Source organism: Chlamydotis macqueenii, chromosome 2 (assembly GCF_036417535.1).
Source record: "Chlamydotis macqueenii isolate bChlMac1 chromosome 2, bChlMac1.mat, whole genome shotgun sequence".
Classification (NCBI taxonomy): domain Eukaryota; kingdom Metazoa; phylum Chordata; class Aves; order Otidiformes; family Otididae; genus Chlamydotis; species Chlamydotis macqueenii.
Window position 1 is genome coordinate 62,258,226 of NC_141557.1, and position 10,909 is coordinate 62,269,134.

Consider the following 10,909-nt stretch of genomic DNA (forward strand, 5'->3'; position numbering starts at 1 on the left):
TTCCCCAAGTAGAGTCTGTTTTGCCTGTAATGGTAACTTGGTAACTTGAAAGATCCCTCCCTCTCCTTATCTCAAACCTCGAGCTTTTTGTTATATTATCTCTCCCCGATTCCCTCAGAGGGTGGGGAGAGTGAGTGTAAAACTGCATAGCTTGGTCCTGAGTGGAGCTAAACTAGAATGCCCACATAGGCCCGTGTTCTGATTCCAGTTGCTGGCACTTAGACCTCCGTAAGATCACATCCACACAGAACAGAGAGTGCCCCCATCTGGGAAAATAGTTAGAAATGGAATTTAAGAAGGCGGCAAGACAGCAGGTGATGACTAGGTGCAGGGCATGACCAGACACGCATACTGACCAGCAACCTGTCTACATGAGTGACGCCTTTTGTCCTCTTAGCCCTCTATTTGCTCACACTTGTTCCTCTCCAAGTCACCGTGATCCCTCCCTTTCTCTGCCTTTGGTTTGTCCCCTAAGTGTGCCTAAAGAAGTCTTGTGCAATCCTAAGATTCTCTGAATGTCAGGGGAGGTTCAGACTTGATATTAGGAAGCATTTCGTTACCAAGAGGGTGGTCAAACCCTGGAGCAGGCTTCCTAGAGAGGTGATCGATGCCCTGTGCCTGTCAATGTTGAAGAGACATTTGGACAATGTCCCTAATAACATGCTTTAACATTTGGTCAGCCCTGTAGTGGTCAGGCAGTTGGCCTATATGATCATTGTAGATACCTTCCAACGATCCGATCCGATTCGATTCGATCCGATTCGATTCGATTCGATTCGATTCGATTCTATTCTATTCTATTCTATTCTATTCTATTCTATTCTATTCCCCTGCATCCCATAATATGTCCTATACCCCCTGGCCAGTAGCCCTGCATTTCAGTCCGTAAGTTGCTCTGAAGAGCCTTTCCAGACTCATCTGGTGGGCTTCAGACCTGGATGATGGGTTTTGGTTCTCTTTTGTGACATTCCTGAGGGGCACTGGGACAGGGGATCTGTTTCTCTGAGTTCACCATAAGGACAGAGTATTGCCTGTTTGCCATTGTTGCTCTTTGCTACATTTAGAGTGTGGAAATCAGCTTTTAATCAAATATCCTAACAATGCTTAATTTCTGGTCACTCTTTGAAGACCCTCTGTCCTCAAATAGAGAGGGATTTCAAGGTTTAATTTAACAATCTAATTTAACTAAACTTATGAATTTAGTTTCTAGTCCTGAATGCATACTGTTGAAAATGTGCCATCATCCAGTTTCAGTAAAGAGAAATGAGTCACAAAAAGAAGTCAAGGACACCTCAGGGCAAGCATGTTCTGCCAACCTAATCCTCGCTGGCCTCCATTCCATCATTCAGTTCACAGTCTGCCAGGTAGCTCACCCTCCAGGGGCCAGAGTGAAGACGAGAAAAAAAGGTTAATTTCTTTATTTAGTTCTTCAACTGATGTTTATTGTTCAAGACACTTGTTTTTTACACCTCTCAAACTAATTTTTATTAAATGTAGTATAAAATTACAAAAGCCTATTTTAGGGTTATCTTTATTTGGTTCACGTGGCAGCAGTTTGGTAGTGGGAGGGGCTACAGGGGTGGCTTCTGTGAGAAGATGCCAGAAGCTGCCACCATGTCAGACAGAGCTGGTTCCAGCTGGCTCCAGGATGGACCTGCCACTGGCCAAAGTTGAGCCCATCAGCGATGGTGGTAGTGCCCCTGTGATTCAAGAAGGGGTAAAAACCACTGCACAATAGCAGCAGCCAGGAGAGAGGAGTGAGAATATGTGAGAGACAACCCTGCAGACACCAAGGTCAGTGAAGAGGGAGGGAGAGGAGGCGCTTCAAGCAGAGATTCCCCTGCAGCCTGTAGTGCAGCCCATGGCAAGACAGGCTGTCCCCCTGCAGCCCATGGAGGCCCATGGAGGAGCAGAGATCCACCTGCAGCCCGTGGAGGACCCCACTCCAGAGCAAAGGAGGCTGTGACCCTGTGGAGAGCCCGCGCTGGAAGAGGTTTTCTGGCAGGACTTGTGACCCCATCAAGGGACCCACACTAGAGCAGTCTGTCTCTGAGGGACTGCACCCTGTGGAAAAGACCCATGCTGGAGCAGTTCTTGAAGAACTGCAGCCTGTGGGAAGGACTCATGTTGGAGAAGGACTTGTGAAGGACTGTCTCCCATGGGAGGGACCCCATGCTGGACCAAGGGAAGAGTGTGAGGGGGAAGGAGCAGCAGAGACAAAGCGTTATGAACAGACCGCAACCCCTATTCCTCATCACCCTGTGCTGCTCGGGGGGAGCAGGTGGAGAAGTCAGGAATGAATTTGAGCCTAGGGAGAAGACAGGGGTTGAGAGAAGGTGTTTTAAGCTTTGTTCTTATTTCTCACTACCCTACTCTGTTTACTTGTTAATAAATTAAGTCGATTTCCCCAAGTCAAGTCTGCTTTGCCTGTGATGGTAATTGCTGAGTGTTCTCCATGTCCTCACCTTGACCCATGAGCCTTTTGTCATATGTCTTGTTGAGCAAAAGGAGTGATGGAGTGGCTTAGTGGGCACCTAACAGCTAGCCAAGGTCAACCCACCATATTATCATGCTACCTTAATAAAGTAATGTAACTTTGGATTCATTTTAATTATTTGTGCAAATTAACTCTTTCCTTATTTTAAAGTGGGAGATTGGACAGTTCTTCTTTGTCTGCATTTCTTTTCATTTTTAACTCAAGAATGCTATCATAGAGTGCTATGTGCACCTTGGATATTTCTTCAAAAAATAAAATAATGTGAATGCCAACATGTATCTACGTTATTAATTTCTGCAGCACTCAGTACACTTGCTTTATATGATACAATTACACTGTTATAATAAATTCCCTAGAGCTCCCAGCAGCCTTCTCTCATCCCTTCACAAAGAATTATTTCTCTCCGTCCAGAAAATAATCTATTGAGTTTCACACTGGTAAGACGGAGAACAGGGCCTTGCAGCAAATAATGAGAACAGTTCTATGCTTGATTAGCTCAATCTCCCCTCAAAGTCCATTCCCTCACAAGAATAAAAGACTCTTGACCATGGCCTTAAGATCTCACTATCTTATCCTAAGGTTAGCTGCTATCCCAAGAGGACAGGACAGCTGTGTTTGTAGGCGGTAGCTGTGGGTGAATCTTTTCTTCTGAGCACAGACCACTGTGTAAGTTCACATGCGACCTGACCTGATGATTTGTCAGTGTGACCTAGCATTTTAAATTTTCATTTGCTTTTCTAAATAAACACTTGAAAATATGCTTGATCAAATGTCATTTTCTCTGATATACTCTTGCTAGACATTCCCAAGCCACTTCAGCAGGAGCTCATTTCCTTAGAATCCAGGAATGGAGCAGAGGGCAGGCACTGGCCATACCCTGGGTCCCACAGGGACATTCAGAACACAAAATTCCTGCAAGCTGAAGTTTAAGGATGAACTTTCTTGCCTCTGGGCTGATGATAACAGAGAGTAGACAGTCTGGCCCTACAGTTTCCCTTTTCAGAGCTTCACAATAAGAAAAGCACAACTGGATTTCATGCTGAATTCCAGAATATTACAGATTTTAATTAACACTACAAGAAGTACATAGACCTATTCAAAATAAAACTGTACATATTTCCCTACTTTGTTCTCTCCATCAGTCAACGCGCCAGTTCTTTTATTTCAAGACAAAGTCTTCTAGGAGGGATGCAGACCTACTTCCTGCAGTTTACACAGCTTCTTTTCAAGTTTCTATACTTACTACCCATCCCTGTTATTGCTATAATGCTTATCCTTATATGAATTCTGTTCAAAGGTTTTGCTGTTTAAATATTTTTTAGCTTTTTCCTCCTTCCTTCCCTAGCTCTCTACAAGACAGAGAATTCTTTCCTGCTTAGGCAGCTCCTTTGCTAATACTTTAAGCCAGTTCCACCAGAGTTCAAAACCTTCATGGCCAGACTGAGAGACATGAGATGCAACACTGACAAAATGATAAGTTACCTAAACACTAGGTGTTCAGTGGATCAGTGGTTACATCATATCTTGAGTCAGATACTATTAAACAGTAAGTAAAAAGTTTTTTTCAAATCATCCAGCCTGAACAGGAAAATGTATCTCCAGGATCGCATTATTATTATAAAAGGTGACTTTAGTTTGCTTGCAATTTTCAAATGTGATACGTTTTAATCAGAATATTTTTGTGAATCAAAAAGTTTTCATTTCGTTGAAACTTCCATCAAAATGATGGAATAATTTTTGAATGCCAGGTAGTAACTCCATTTAGAAAAATAGGGTTTTATTTTTTTTTGCTTTTTTTAACCACTTCTTGGAATAGTTACAGAAACTAAAAATCAATCAAGCCTACTTCAGTCTTCGTCTGGTGAAAATAAAGTACAAGTTTCCAAGTTATACAAACAGTCATAAATATATTATCATTTGTATATGTATGTGCAACATACTTATTATCAACATGTCAAACTACGTTACGCATAGTCCATTTATGTGCAGCTATGTGTATAGTCTCAGTCATTTACAGGAGGGCAAAACTAGCTACCTGCCCAACCCCCACTAGCAGTACAAATACATTTTTATATATAAAAGTGCAAGAAATTGTATATATAATGTGTTAGAATTTCAGGTAGGTAGACAAGCATGAAGGGAAGTTTGCATTCTCATGCACAGTAAGTTTGACTTAGGACATTCTGTATTTTGCAGTGTGCTGTCCTGTAACTTTGTATAGAAACTAATCCAATTATGCTTATGGAATCAGTGCTGCTTATCAATTTTCCTGAAATATAAATTAATAATAAAATCATGCAAATATAGAAGCCAGAGTTCAGGAGATGTGCACATGTATTAATAAAATAACTTTATCGCACTAACAATGCACATGCGCATCCTGCAAATGCCCAGCCGTGATAGAATTCCTTCTTTTTTTTTTTTATTGTTTGCCAAATCTCCCATCAAAAACCAATGTTAACAAAAAGTTGAGCTTGAATCAGAGCACATAGAGCTTCAGAAGGTATAAAGTTAAAACCAGCCCATCTATCTCACTCATTCTTCTCTGTTGCACACAGACCCATTTTGGAAGTACCTTATCACATGCTCTTTCTTTCAGATGGAATGCTATTCTAATGCATATTATATTATCTTACGCAGCCCTCTACCAAAAAGTGAAAAGGAAGAAAGTAGAACAATACAGAACAACACTAGGAAAGGATAAACTTCTGCAGCAGATCCAATAATTTGGATCAAGATTTAAGAAACCTGGATTCCAGTGGAGTATTTTGTACGGGCTTTTCATGGAGCAGCTAGCAACATCCTCAATCTCCCTCTGCATCTGTTTCGTAGACATAAATTGAGGATAATCCATTTTACAGTAAGAATATCTGAGAGGCATAAAGATATTGTAGCACAAAGCCATTACATAAAAGGAAAAAAAAAGTCTTTATTAGGGAAGTGTTCAGTGATGTGAACGTTATGACAAGAGGTAGTTCTTTTAAAGAAAAGCTTTTTAAGGCAAGTCTGTCTTTCACTGAATATCTTAGCTCTATGTGAAGTGACTTTGTAGTTAAAGCCACAACTTCATAGTTAAAGATGGCACATTCAAAAGCCCAAAGGACCTAAACACTTCTAAATATCTATATTCTACAAAATTTCATACAATGGGCAAAAGATAAAGTGGTTGCTGCAGTATGAATTCATTTTCAGATTTTTTTCCCCTCAGTTAACTGTTGAAAATAATTTTGTTGCCCCTTTTTGGTAGTTTATTCAATTTAGCATGTATAGCCCCAACTTTATCTTTGTTAGCTCAGCATTTACTCAGAGCCGTAAAATACTTTCAGGAGGAGGTATAAATCACACTTTTCATTTTGGCAGGAGGGGAAATGGCCAGGAAGTGAACCTCAGAACTGCAGAGATGGTAAGCATCGTAAAGTCTAATAGCAAAGATTCAGCATTACATTTAAGACAGTAAACAAAACCTGATGGCATTTCTATGGAAATGGCCACACCAAGGTATTTCCTTAGAGCAAGACTTTTTCAGCACTGTTTTGCCTCTGGTGACCTACATTCTCAAATGCTTCAGGGAGAGGTGGGGAAGTCAAAATGAAAAATAAAAAACTTTACCAAGACTGCCCATAGAACAAAATAAGTTCCTTCAGATACTCACAGCAATTAGCTGCTAGAATCTGAGAAGCCGGGTACTTTTTAATACAGTTTAGTTTCAATTACTTTGTGTCAGCAGATATGATAACATATTAAGCATTTCTTAAACCCACCCGTTTGTTCATCTCAAATGTCACTGACTGCCCCAGCACAAAATTCCACAACTATTTTCTTTGTGTAAAAGTAAGAATTCTTTTCTTTACTGTGATATTTTATAACAGATTACTGTTAATAAGTATTCATTGATTAGAAAATGAAGTGATAAGAGATGTAGATTTGTGTTAAAACTAAGTGATTGTTATCCAAGCAACTATCACGTCATCTTTTTTCTTAGCTAGAGACAATAATATAAGCCTACCCAACAGTCTTAGTTGTGATACTTTCTTTTTCTAGTGGTGTTAACACAAGCAGAGCTTTGTTAGAGCTCATCCCATCAGCATGAATATATGCTGGTACCACTTGTGAACTTATTGTAATTCAGCCTAGAATCAACATGTGAAGTTCTAGCCCCACTAAAACTAACAGTTTTACCATTAACATTTGCTACCCAATGGAGGTGAAGGCTATTCTTTTCACACTAAAAGGCACAGACATACTCTTTTGTCAAATTTTGCTAAAGCTGATCAAGATATCCTTGTCTGCAGGTGTTTAGATTAGATGACTTCTACTTTTATCACCACTGTAACAAGATGTCCGAGTGGAGTGTCTGTCCATGTCTCAAACAGGCAATTTCATACTGTCTTGTGTCATAGTACTGCTACAGGTAGGTGACTTTGTATCAGACTATTCATGCAATACCTGAAACATGGTAACACACTCTGCTGCTTCTGCTTTAGGAGTGTAAAACTCCTGCACTAAGCAAGAGCAGATCAGGATAAGGAGGAAAAGAAATCAGGCATTAAACTGAGGTTTAATCAGGCGTGAATTGCTAGAAGACATTCAAAACCTCAGATCTGGAGGTTTGCTATGTCCTGTTCCCTCTCTTTCTTTTTTTTTTTTTCTTTTTCCTGTGTACATGGAGCAGCCATACAAGTCATGTCTGACAAGCGACAAGGCTACACTGTATTACCAGAGCTTAGCATAGGATCAGGATTTTTCTAGAATTGTCTCAGATCACATTTAAATGCTGATGGTTAAATGATTACTCAAATCAAGTCAGTTGAATTACCCAAAGAAAACAGTACCTAGTTTGTCAGCTTTGGGCTTTTATGTTTGGTATATATGCTGTTTAGGAGAACAATAACTAGTGCTCTGATTACATCACAGACATGCAGAGGGATAATACTTGATGTGCTGGGAAAAACAGAAAAACAAAACAACAACAACAACAACAACAGAACCCCTTTAGTACTAAATTATCAAACAAAGAGTTTCAACACTGGAAATTTGTTTGATATGCTCCCGCACTCTTTTATTACAGCAGCAGAACTTCTAATGTGAGCCATAAAAATGAAGTTGTCTCATAAAGCAGAGAGATGTGAGAATAAGTGGAATCAGAGGGGCAACTTCTTCAGGTTTCTGAGGATATCAAAGTCCTTACAGTAGTTGACTGCAATGTACTCAAAGCTTTGATTTAGCAGCTACCATTTCAACTGAGCTACATAGCTCAGTTTCAAAAGTTCCGCTTTTTTAAAGCACTGTTGGTCTACCACTTGGATAAAGTAGAAAACAGCTAAGCCAAAAAATAAAATTAAATATAAGGGTTAAAAAAAAGCATCATGCATTATAGAGAGAAATTTCTGTGAAAAATATTTGGCAAAGTTCTATAATGTGCAACATAGACTACTTTTTGTCCAACAAACATCAGCAATAAAGCCACTAAAGTATGCACTGGTATTCTTTATATATTGAACTACACCCAGAAGCATCTAAAAAAACTCAGGTTACATAATGACTGTCTCAGAACACTTCTGCCAGTTATTCATGTCCAGAATAGTTTTTTGTATAATAAATCAGAGCACTATGTTTCATGGCCACCAGTCCAATAACCCAATCTTGTGCTTCTTCTGATGGCAAGAGGGAAAGATGGGGTACACTGATAGACGCAGCTCTGTATTTTGGATTTTAGTGGATTTTAATTTAAAAGAGTTCTAGTTTCACAAATAGGTGCTTTTTCAAGTAAAACCTTTCAGAGGCTAAACTCGTTATCTCATACCTGTGTTGAACTGATGGGAAGAAAAGCACCGAGTGAAAGAGACAGGATTTCACACTGTGCTTCCTGAAGCAGCGTACAAACATAGTACCGCAGAGACACAGAAACATCAAGACTGGTATGAATCAAGCATGAATAGAAATGTGTAAGTGTGAAAGCAGAGGGAAAAACAAATTGCAAGTGCTGATAACACCTAGGTGAACTGGTGCATTTATCCTGACTGGGTTACTGCTGTACGCGGAGGTGCTGGTGATCGCCATCACAGCTCGCGTGAGCAGGCACAGGCCTGCGCTGCACTGTGCTGTGCTGCATGTCCAGTGTGGCCTTCAGGCTGTGTGCTGTGTCCACAGGGTCACCTCAGCCAGCTGGTTGCAGCAGAGGAGCCTGAAGGCAGGTAGAGATCTTACATTAAAGATACAGAATAAAGAGAAAAAGTAAAAAAGATATAAAATTATTTATTCAAGAATATACAACAAAACAAAATATTGTATTTCCTACTCCATGCCATAACTAGAGGGATGTTAAATGTTGTGTTCCTTTAAGGGTCTAAGTATTTGGTTTAATATCTGGGCCTTTAGTTTAACATGTTCCTTAACTGAGAAGCCTGAGAAATGAGAAAGCCCATATAAAGCAGCTAGGAGACACAGACAGTTTAGAGAAGGAAGATATCAAACAGTAAAACCAGATGACTCAGAACTGTAGCAACACTTTAAAAGTGGACAGTATAAAATACGAAAACTTGAGCACTAACTGAAGAAAAATTGAAAATTAATTGGAAACTAAACATAAGGACGTGTATTAGCTGTTGATAAGCTAAAAACACAGTGAGATTATTGAAAAGGCAAACATACCCTAAAATTGTGTTGGACAGTGTTTTCCAGTAAGGCTGGAAAGTATTCATGGCCATTCGGGCTCATTAGTGAATCAAAAGGTGAATTCAAGCAGCACAGAGAGAAAGAAGGGCTACTGCAAGGTTCAGGTGAATGGGTAACCTGTTTTACAAGAGAATAATACAAAAAGGTGGCTGGATTTCAATAGACTAACCTATTGAAACAGCTGTCTAACTGCTTCTCCCTACACAAAGACAGAGATAGAGGAGAGCTCTTTAAGGTGGCACACTGGCAGATCAGGCATTCATTGATCGTGAAAAAATTTAAGTGGTTTTTAGAACATGGTTCCCAATCAGGCAGCTGAAACCTGGGCACGTATTTCTGATGGGAGCAGAGAGTACGTGCCCTGCTCACAATAGTGTGCCACTGACTAGCGGCTAGGGGAGTGGATTTGCCTCTGCTAATACAGATGGTATTGAAAGGGCTAGGAGGAGCAGGGCAAACATACATATGGCTCTGGAAGGTTTATTTGGCCTGATAAGAGCTGTTGCTGAGCACTTGAGCATGTTTATCTCATGTTTTCAGCGCTCATCCTCCTGGCACTATGCTGGGCTCAGGGTGGCTCTTTACTCTCATCTGGCCTGGCAACATTATGTTCCCACCCTGGAAAGACACACTCCAGATGCATCTCAGCACTTCTGCTCTCACTCAGGCAAACATACGCATTCTTGTACACCTGTTCTCTGCTTTCCTTTCACTTCCTTCTGCAAGGCCACCAAGCCCAGTTTTACTTTTTCAAATGAACTTAATAAAGCAGCACTAATAAAGGTCTGCCATCTTTGGACCCACAGGCCTGTTCTTGCGGGCCTCATATCACAGCACTATACTACACTTCCCTGACATTACATTACAGCCCTGAAATGGACATTTCACTGCACCCTGTGAATAACTGCACATAACTGCTTGCCCATAACTGCCATAACAGAGGAAGTGTGGCCACTGTTGGCAATGCTACTTAGTTCCCCTCCTTTCCCTATTCCTGTCTACTAGGTGATATCACAAACTGACAGAATGGGTAAGACTGGTAAGGAACTCTGGAGGTCATGTGATCCAACACCCCAGCTCAACCAGGGCCACCTATAGTTGGTTGCCCAGGACCACATCCAGATGGCTTTTGAATATCTCCAAGGACAGAGATTCCACAACCCTTCTGGACAATCTGCGCCAGTGCTCAGTCACCCTCACAGTGAAAAAGTAGTTTTGATGGTCAGGCGGCACCTCCTGTGTTTCAGTTTGTGCTTCAAGTCTTGTCACTGGGCACCAAAAAAAAAACCAAAGCCTGGCTCTATCATCTTTGTACCCTCCCATCAGGTATTTATAGGCTTTAACAAGATTCCCCCCCTGAGGTTGCTCTAGTCCCTTAATCATCCTCATGGCTCTTCACTGCACTTGCTCTAGTAGCCCTATGTCTTCTGACTGGACACAGTGCTCCAGGTGTGGCCTCACCAGTGCTGAGTAGAGGGGAAGGATCACCTCCCTCAACCTGCCAGCAGCACTCCTCCTACTTGCAGCCTAGAATGACATTAGCCTGCTTTGTATGAAGGGCACATCGCTGGTTCCTGTTCAGCCTGATGTCCACCGTCACCCTGGGTCCTTTTCTGCCAAGCTGCTTTCCAGCTGGATGGTCCCCAACACGTACTGTCAGCCCATTGCTCCAGCCTGTCCAGGTCCCTCTGGATGGCAGCACACCCCTCTGGCCTCCCAGTTTTGTGTCATCTGCAA